General features: G+C 51.3%; 1 non-coding gene across 1 annotated transcript in view; it reads left to right on the top strand.

The window, feature by feature from the left end:
- Positions 1–9777: 9777 nt before the first annotated feature.
- The window catches only part of LOC122331943, a 1891-nt gene continuing 1668 nt past the window's right edge, over positions 9778–10000 (top strand). Inside the window, exon 1 of the ribosomal RNA XR_006248319.1 lies at positions 9778–10000. This exon is cut by the window's right edge and continues 1668 nt beyond it. This is a non-coding gene — a ribosomal RNA (18S ribosomal RNA).

Genomic DNA, 10000 nt, shown 5'->3' with positions numbered 1-10000 from the left:
GTCGGACGGGGGAGCCGGCGAGCTCCTCTCGGAAGAAAAAAACCTCCAAAACCTAAGTCGATGGGGGGTACCAGTGGCGGAGGAACCGAGGAACGGCGGGAGGGCCGCCCGAGAGAGGGCTGACTCTCGGACGGGGAGCCGGGCGGGCTCCTCTCCGAAGAAAAACCCCTCCAAAACCTAAGTCGATGGGGGGTACCAGTGGCACGGTTCTTTGAGAGCGCGGTTGTGCTGAGATAGTGACCCCGGCTTAATAGTGGGAGTACCGGGCACGAACGGAGAACAGGTGTGGGTCCTCGGAGAACCCACGGGAGGCTTTTCGGAGGGTGATGCCCGAGAGGGCGCAGGTGTGCCGGCGGGATCGGTCGTGAGCAGGGCCTGGATGTCTGTAAGGCTGAGATGAGCTCGGGGGTTCGTGAAGGTGCGCGCTCGAGAAGTGGCGCTTAACCCGCCTTGATGGGCTGTGAGATGCGCCTGGATGTTTGGACTTAGGTTTTGAACGCTTAAAAATACCTCCGGGTGGCGGGGTCGAGGGGGAAAGCGCCCGTGAAGTGGGGCTTAACGCGCCGAGATCGGCTGTGAGATGCGCCTGGATGTTTGGACTTAGGTTTTGAACGCTTAAAAATACCTCCGGGTGGCGGTGGTCGAGTGGGAAAGCGCCCGTGAAGTGGGGCTTAACGCGCCGAGATCGCTGTGAGATGCGCCTGGATGTTTGGACTTAGGTTTTGAACGCTTAAAAATACCTCCGGGTGGCGGTGGTCGAGTGGGAAAGCGCCCGTGAAGTGGGGCTTAACGCGCCGAGATCGCTGTGAGATGCGCCTGGATGTCTGGACTTAGGTTTTGAACGCTTAAAAATACCCGGGTGGCGGGGTCGAGTGGGAAAGCGCCCGTGAAGTGGGGCTTAACGCGCCGAGATCGGCTGTGAGATGCGCCTGGATGTCTGGACTTAGGTTTTGAACACTTAAAAATACCTCCGGGTGGCGGGGTCGAGGGGAAAGCGCCCGTGAAGTGGGGCTTAACGCGCCGAGATCGCTGTGAGATGCGCCTGGATGTCTGGACTTAGGTTTTGAACGCTTAAAAATACCCCGGGTGGCGGGGTCGAGGGGAAAGCGCCCGTGAAGTGGGGCTTAACGCGCCGAGATCGGGCTGAAATATGCGCCTGGATGTCTGGACTTAGGTTTTGAAAGCAAAAAAATTCTCCAGGGAGGCCGGGTCGAGTGGGAAATTGTCCGAGAAGTCGCACTTAACCCGCTGAGATCGCTGAAATATGCGCCTGATGTTTGGACTTAGGTTTTGAACGCTTAAAAATACCTCCAGGGTGGAGGGGGTCGAGGGGAAAGCGCCCGAGAAGTCGCAGACTTAACCCGCCGAGATCGGCTGAAAATATGCGCCTGATGTCTGGACTTAGGTTTTGAAAGCAAAAAAATTCTCCAGGGAGGCCGGGTCGAGTGGGAAATTGTCCGAGAAGTCGCACTTAACCCGCCGAGATCGGCTGAAATATGCGCCTGGATGTCTGGACTTAGGTTTTGAAAGCAAAAAAATCCTCCAGGGTGGAGGGGGTCGAGTGGGAAAGCGTCCGAGAAGTCGCACTTAACCCGGCCGAGATCGGCTGAAATATGCGCCTGGATGTTTGGACTTAGGTTTTGAACGAAAAAATTTCTCCAGGGAGGCCGGGTCGAGTGGGAAAGCGCCCGAGAAGTCGCACTTAACCCGGACGAGATCGGCTGAAATATGCGCCTGGATGTTTGGACTTAGGTTTTGAACGAAAAAATTTCTCCAGGGAGGCCGGGTCGAGTGGGAAGCGCCCGAGAAGTCGCACTTAACCCGGCCGAGATCGGCTGAAATATGCGCCTGGATGTCTGGACTTAGGTTTTGAACGCTTAAAAAATACCTCCAGGGTGGAGGGGGTCGAGTGGGAAAGCGTCCGAGAAGTCGCACTTAACCCGGCCGAGATCGGCTGAAATATGCGCCTGGATGTCTGGACTTAGGTTTTGAAAGCAAAAAATCCTCCAGGGTGGCGGGGTCGAGTGGGAACGCTGCCCGAGAAGTCGCACTTAACCCGCCGAGATCGGCTGAAATATGCGCCTGGATGTTTGGACTTAGGTTTTGAACGAAAAAATTCTCCAGGGAGGCCGGGTCGAGTGGGAAAGCGCCCCGAGAAGTCGCACTTAACCCGCTGAGATCGGCTGAAATATGCGCCTGGATGTTTGGACTTAGGTTTTGAAAGCAAAAAATCCTCCAGGGTGGAGGGGGTCGAGGGGAAAGCGCCCGAGAAGTCGCACTTAACCCGCCGAGATCGCTGGATGAAGCGCCTGGATGTCTGGACTTAGGTTTTGAAAGCAAAAATTTCTCCAGGGAGGCCGGGTCGAGTGGGAAAGCGCCCGAGAAGTCGCACTTAACCCGCTGAGATCGGCTGAAATATGCGCCTGGATGTTTGGACTTAGGTTTTGAACGAAAAAATTTCTCCAGGGAGGCCGGGTCGAGGGAAAGCGCCCGAGAAGTCGCACTTAACCCGCTGAGATCGCTGAAATATGCGCCTGGATGTTTGGACTTAGGTTTTGAACGAAAAAATTTCTCCAGGGAGGCCGGGTCGAGTGGAAAGCGCCCGAGAAGTCGCACTTAACCCGCCGAGATCGGGCTGAAATATGCGCCTGGATGTTTGGACTTAGGTTTTGAACGAAAAAATTTCTCCAGGGAGGCCGGGTCGAGGGAAAAGCCCCCGAGAAGTCGCACTTAACCCGCCGAGATCGCTGAAATATGCGCCTGGATGTTTGGACTTAGGTTTTGAACGAAAAAATTTCTCCAGGGAGGCCGGGTCGAGTGGGAAAGCGCCCGAGAAGTCGCGACTTAACCCGCCGAGATCGGCTGAAATATGCGCCTGGATGTTTGGACTTAGGTTTTGAACGAAAAAATTTCTCCAGGGAGGCCGGGTCGAGTGGAAAGCGCCCGAGAAGTCGCACTTAACCCGGACGAGATCGGCTGAAATATGCGCCTGGATGATTTTCGCTTCAAAATTGCACTAAGTCCAACTTCGGGAAAGGTCCGACTTCCATACCTCCGAGGCTCCGAGTCAGGCCGACCGAGAGGCCTCTTCCCGGGCACGATTCAAATTTCACCGCGACCCCGGAGGTGGCCGCTTACCCAGGAGCAACTTTTACATCAACTTTAATTTTTTTTTTTTTTTTTTTTTTTTTTTTTTTCTAAAAACTCTGAAATTCGTGCCCCGCGCGCCGCTGCTTTAACGGGCGAGTCTGTGAGCGCAGGCCTTTGTAGAAAACATTCATCCAGGGCCTTTAATAAATAAAATCATACCCAAATCTGTGTTATTGTGACGGGTTAGTCTGTGAGCGCAGGCCTTATGGAAAACATTCATCGAGGGCCTTTATTAAATAAAATCATGCCCAATAAAGAGTTAATGGGTCGGGTTAGTCTGTGAGCGCAGGCCTTATAGAAAACATTTTTCCAGGGCCTTTATTAAATAAAATCACGCCCAATAAAGAGTTACTGTGTCGGGTTAGTCTGTGAGGGCAGGCCTTAAAGAAAACTGTCATCCAGGGCCTTTATTAAATAAAATCATGCCCATAAGAGCGTTATTGTAACGGGGTTAGTCAGTGAGCGCAGGGCTTATAGAAACCATTTTTCCAGGGCCTTTTTTAAATACAATCATGCCCAATAAAGCGCTACTGTGTCGGGTTAGTCTGTGAGCGCAGGCCTTATAGAAAACATTTTTCCAGGGCCTTTATTAAGTAAAAATCATGCCCAACAAAGAGTTACTGTGTCGGGTTAGTCTGTGAGCGCAGGCCTTATAGAAAACATTTTTCCAGGGCCTTTATTAAATAAAATCATGCCCAAATATGTGTTATTGTGATGGGGTTAGTCTGTGAGCGCAGGCCTTAAAGAAAACTGTCATCCAGGGCCTTTATTAAATACAATCATGCCCATAAGAGTGTTATTGTAACGGGGTTAGTCTGTGAGCGCAGGCCTTAAAGAAAACATTTATCCAGGGCCTTTATTAAATAAAATCATGCCCAATAAAGCGTTACTTGTGTCGGGTTAGTCTGTGAGCGCAGGCCTTATAGAAAACATTTTTCCAGGGCCTTTATTAAATAAAATCATGCCCAAATATGTGTTATTGTGATGGGGTTAGTCTGTGAGCGCAGGCCTTAAAGAAAACTGTCATCCAGGGCCTTTATTAAATACAATCATGCCCATAAGAGTGTTATTGTAACGGGGTTAGTCTGTGAGCGCAGGCCTTAAAGAAAACATTTATCCAGGGCCTTTATTAAATAAAATCATGCCCAAATAAGTGCTATTGTGATGGGGTTAGTCTGTGACCCCAGGCCCTGTGTAAAACTGTCACCCAGGGCCTTTATAGAGTAAAATCATGCCCAATAAGGTTAGGTTAGGTTAGGTTAGGTTAGTGAGCGCAGGCCTTATAGAAGGCATAGGTTAGGGCCTTTAGGTTAGGTTAGGTTAGGTTAGGTTAGGTTAGGTTAGGCTAGGCTAGGCCAGGCTAGCGCAGGTTAGGTTAGGTTAGGTTAGGGCCTTTTAGGCTAGGCTAGGCCTAGGCTAGGTTAGGTTAGGTTAGGTTAGGTTAGGTTAGGCCTTAGGTTAGGTTAGGTTAGGTTAGGTTAGGATTAGGTTAGGCCCAGGTTAGGTTAGGTTAGGTTAGGGGTTAGTCTGTGAGCGCGGGCCTTATAGAAAACATTCATCCAGGGCCTTTATTAAATAAAATCATGCCCAATTAAGTGTTATTGTGATGGGGTTAGTCTGTGAGCGCAGGCCTTATAGAAAACATTCATCCAGGGCCTTTATAGAATAAAATCATGCCCAAATAAATGTTATTGTGATGGGGTTAGTCTTTGAGCGCAGGCCTTATAGAAAACATTCATCCAGGGCCTTTATTAAATAAAATCATGCCCAAATAAGTGTTATTGTGATGGGGTTAGTCTGTGAGCGCAGGCCTTATAGAAAACATTCATCCAGGGCCTCTATTAAATAAAATCATGCCCAATAAGGTGTTACTGTGTAGGGTTAGTCTGTGAGCGCAGGCCCTTTGTAAAACATTCATCCAGGGCCTTTATTAAATAATATCATGCCCAAATAAGTGTTATTGTGATGGGGTTAGTCTGTGAGCGCAGGCCTTATAGAAAACATTCATCCAGGGCCTTTATTAAATAAAATCATGCCCAAATAAGTGTTATTGTGATGGGGTTAGTCTGTGAGCGCAGGCCTTATAGAAAACATTCATCCAGGGCCTTTATAGAATAAAATCATGCCCAAATAAGTGTTATTGTGATGGGGTTAGTCTGTGAGCGCAGGCCTTATAGAAAACATTCCTCCAGGGCCTTTATTAAATAAAATCATGCCCACATAAGTGTTATTGTGATGGGGTTAGTCTGTGAGCGCAGGCCTTATAGAAAACATTCATCCAGGGCCTTTATTAAATAAAATCATGCCCAAATAAGTGTTTATGTGATGGGGTTAATCTGTGAGCTCAGGCCTTATAGAAATCATTCATCCAGGGCCTTTATTAAATAAAATCATGCCCAAATAAGTGTTATTGTGATGGGGTTAGTCTGTGAGCGCAGGCCTTATAGAAAACATTCATCCAGGGCCTTTTTAAATAAAATCATGCCCAAAAAGTGTTTATGTGATGGGGTTAATCTGTGAGCACAGGGCTTATATAGAAAACATTCATCCAGGGCCTTTATTAAATAAAATCATGCCCAAATAAGTGTTATTGTGATGGGGTTAGTCTGTGAGCGCAGGCCTTATAGAAAACATTCATCCAGGGCCTTTTTAAATAAAATCATGCCCAAATAAGTGTTTATGTGATGGGGTTAATCTGTGAGCACAGGCCTTATAGAAATCATTCATCCAGGGCCTTTATTAAATAAAATCATGCCCAAATAAGTGTTTATGTGATGGGGTTAATCTGTGAGCACAGGCCTTATAGAAATCATTCATCCAGGGCCTTTATTAAATAAAATCATGCCCACATAAGTGTTATTGTGATGGGGTTAGTCTGTGAGCGCAGGCCTTATAGAAAACATTCATCCAGGGCCTTTTTTAAATAAAATCATGCCCAAAAAAGTGTTTATGTGATGGGGTTAATCTGTGAGCACAGGGCTTATATAGAAAACATTCATCCAGGGCCTTTATTAAATAAAATCATGCCCAAATAAGTGTTATTGTGATGGGGTTAGTCTGTGAGCGCAGGCCTTATAGAAAACATTCATCCAGGGCGAGAATGAAATAAAACGATGCCCATTAAAGTGTTACTGCGTTGGGGTTAATGTGTGAGCCCAGGCCCTTTGGAAAATTGAAATCCAGACACGGGGGGTTCGTAAATGTGTGTGTCCGAGAAGTCGCTTTAACCCGCCTTGATCGGCTGTAACGAGCGCCTGGATGTCTGGACGTAGGTTTTGAACGCTTAAAAAATCCTCCAGGGGTGGAGGGGGTCGAGTGGAAAGCATGCCCGAGAAGTCGCGACTTAACCCGCCGAGATCGGCTGAATTATGCGCCTGGATGTCTGGACTTAGGTTTTGAACGCTTAAAAAATACCTCCAGGGTGGAGGGGGTCGAGTGGGAAAGCGTCCGAGAAGTCGCACTTAACCCGGCCGAGATCGTCTGAAATATGCGCCTGGATGTTTGGACTTAGGTTTTGAAAGCAAAAAAATCCTCCAGGGTGGCGGGGTCGAGTGGGAAAGCGCCCGGAAGTCGCACTTAACCCGCCGAGATCGCCTGAAATATGCGCCTGGATGTTTGGACTTAGGTTTTGAAAGCAAAAAAATCCTCCAGGGTGGCGGGGTCGAGTGGGAAAGCGTCCCGAAGTCGCACTTAACCCGCCGAGATCGCCTGAAATAATATGCGCCTGGATGTTTGGACTTAGGTTTTGAAAGCAAAAAATTTCTCCAGGACGGCGGGGTCGAGTGGGAAAGCGCCCGAGAAGTCGCACTTAACCCGCCGAGATCGCCTGAAATATGCGCCTGGATGTTTGGACTTAGGTTTTGAAAGCAAAAAAAATCCTCCAGGGTGGCGGGGTCGAGTGGGAAAGCGTCCGGAAGTCGCACTTAACCCGCCGAGATCGCTGAAATATGCGCCTGGATGTTTGGACTTAGGTTTTGAAAGCAAAAAAATCCTCCAGGGTGGCGGGGTCGAGTGGGAAAGCGTCCGGAAGTCGCACTTAACCCGCCGAGATCGCCTGAAATATGCGCCTGGATGTTTGGACTTAGGTTTTGAAAGCAAAAAATTTCTCCAGGACGGCGGGGGTCGAGTGGGAAAGCGCCCGAGAAGTCGCGACTTAACCCGCCGCCGATCGCCTGAAATATGCGCCTGGATGTTTGGACTTAGGTTTTGAAAGCAAAAAAATCCTCCAGGGTGGCGGGGTCGAGTGGGAAAGCGCCCGGAAGTCGACTTAACCCGCCGAGATCGCCTGAAATATGCGCCTGGATGTTTGGACTTAGGTTTTGAAAGCAAAAAAATTTCTCCAGGACGGCGGGGGTCGAGTGGGAAAGCGCCCGAGAAGTCGCGACTTAACCCGCCGAGATCGCCTGAAATATGCGCCTGGATGTTTGGACTTAGGTTTTGAAAGCAAAAAAATCCTCCAGGGTGGCGGGGTCGAGTGGGAAAGCGTCCGAAGTCGCACTTAACCCGCCGAGATCGCCTGAAATATGCGCCTGGATGTTTGGACTTAGGTTTTGAAAGCAAAAAATTTCTCCAGGACGGCGGGGTCGAGTGGGAAAGCGCCCGAGAAGTCGCACTTAACCCGCCGAGATCGCCTGAAATATGCGCCTGGATGTTTGGACTTAGGTTTTGAAAGCAAAAAATCTCTCCAGGGTGGCGGGGTCGAGTGGGAAAGCGCCCGGGTCGTCGACTTAACCCGCCGAGATCGCCTGAAATATGCGCCTGGATGTTTGGACTTAGGTTTTGAAAGCAAAAAATCCTCCAGGGTGGCGGGGTCGAGTGGGAAAGCGCCCGAGAAGTCGCGACTTAACCCGCCGAGATCGGCTGGATGAAGCGCCTGGATGTCTGGACTTAGGTTTTGAAAGCAAAAAAATTCTCCAGGACGGCGGGGGTCGAGTGGGAAAGCGTCCGAAGGCGACTTAACCCGGACTCGATCGGTCGGATGAAGCGCCTGGATGTTTGGACTTAGGTTTTGAACGAAAAAATTTCTCCAGGACGGCGGGGTCGAGTGGGAAAGCGTCCCGAAGGCGCACTTAACCCGGACTCGATCGGTCGGATGAAGCGCCTGGATGTTTGGACTTAGGTTTTGAACGCAAAAATTTCCTCCAGGACGGCGGGGTCGAGTGGGAAAGCGTCCGGGAAGGCGCACTTAACCCGGACTCGATCGGTCGGATGAAGCGCCTGGATGTTTGGACTTAGGTTTTGAACGAAAAAAAATTTCCTCCAGGACGGCGGGGGTCGAGTGGGAAAGCGTCCGGGAAGGCGCACTTAACCCGGACTCGATCGGTCGGATGAAGCGCCTGGATGTTTGGACTTAGGTTTTGAACGCAAAAAAATTTCCTCCAGGACGGCGGGGGTCGAGTGGGAAAGCGTCCGGGAAGGCGCACTTAACCCGGACTCGATCGGTCGGATGAAGCGCCTGGATGTTTGGACTTAGGTTTTGAACGAAAAAAAATTTCCTCCAGGACGGCGGGGGTCGAGTGGGAAAGCGTCCGGGAAGGCGCACTTAACCCGGACTCGATCGGTCGGATGAAGCGCCTGGATGTTTGGACTTAGGTTTTGAACGAAAAAAAATTTCCTCCAGGACGGCGGGGGTCGAGTGGGAAAGCGTCCGGGAAGGCGCACTTAACCCGGACTCGATCGGTCGGATGAAGCGCCTGGATGATTTTCGTTTCGAAAATTGCACTAAGTCCAACTTCGGGGAAAGGTCCGACTTCCATACCCTCCGAGGCTCCGAGTCAGGCCGACCGAGAGGCCTCCTCCCGGGCATGATTCAAATTTTCCCGCGACCCTGGAGGTGGCCGTTTACACAGGAGCAACTTTTACATGGGTACACGATTTCGGTGAACGCGTGTTTTTGTGGACTTAGTCTCTGAGCGAAAAAAAAAGTCGAAAAAACGACTAAGTCCATATCGACTTAGGTTTTGAACGCAATCTTTCTGAAGCTCCGGGGCGAGGGAGCTATCGAACGCTTCACCTGAAACACGGACACAGACGCCGAGAGAGAGGACGTTCGACGGCGAGAGCGTCCCCCTCGGCCCGAAACGTGATCGATTGGAGCGCGAAAGCGCGCCCTAGCCTAGGACCCCACCCGGCCAGCCCCGCTGGCCGCTATGGGTCGGGAGTGCCTGGCAGGGGCACGGCGTGCAATGGGTTTACGTTTGGGCTTTGACAGCACGCCGCGCCCGGGCAATTTGGACGTTCGTTACGAGCAGGCCCCCCTCAGCCCGAGGGAAGGCGCCGAACCCTTCGGAGGGAGGCCTAGACGGCCGGTCAGAGCGCAGAGGTCCGTCACCGGCGGGCGTGGAGGGGCAGAACGCGACGCGTCCCGGCGACGCCGCGGCGGGTACCCCCCCGTCCCCGTGAAACACACTTTTCCGAGCGTCGGCCGCGATCCCAGCGGCCACCCACCCCGGAAAACGGCGACCCCCGCCGGGGGAAGGTTCGAGCCGCGCGTCGCCCCTATGAGCGGCCGGTCTTAGCCGAGGGTCCAAGCGGGGTCTGCCCAGGCCCCCTCCTCAGGCGGACTGAGACCCGTGTGTAGGCAAAAACGCGCTTCGCGTCGGTTGGTCCCTACGACCCACAGGGGGTTACCTGGTTGATCCTGCCAGTAACATATGCTTGTCTCAAAGATTAAGCCATGCAGGTCTAAGTGCACACGGCCGGTACAGTGAAACTGCGAATGGCTCATTAAATCAGTTATGGTCCCTTTGATCGCTCCACCCGGTACTTGGATAACTGTGGCAATTCCAGAGCTAATACATGCAAACGAGCGCCGACCGGGCCGACCGCCTCTCCTCGCGGGGGGCGGGAG

The sequence above is a fragment of the Puntigrus tetrazona genome, unplaced genomic scaffold (assembly GCF_018831695.1).
Source record: "Puntigrus tetrazona isolate hp1 unplaced genomic scaffold, ASM1883169v1 S000000003, whole genome shotgun sequence".
NCBI lineage: Eukaryota > Metazoa > Chordata > Actinopteri > Cypriniformes > Cyprinidae > Puntigrus > Puntigrus tetrazona.
This window is presented reverse-complemented; position numbering and strand designations above follow the sequence as displayed.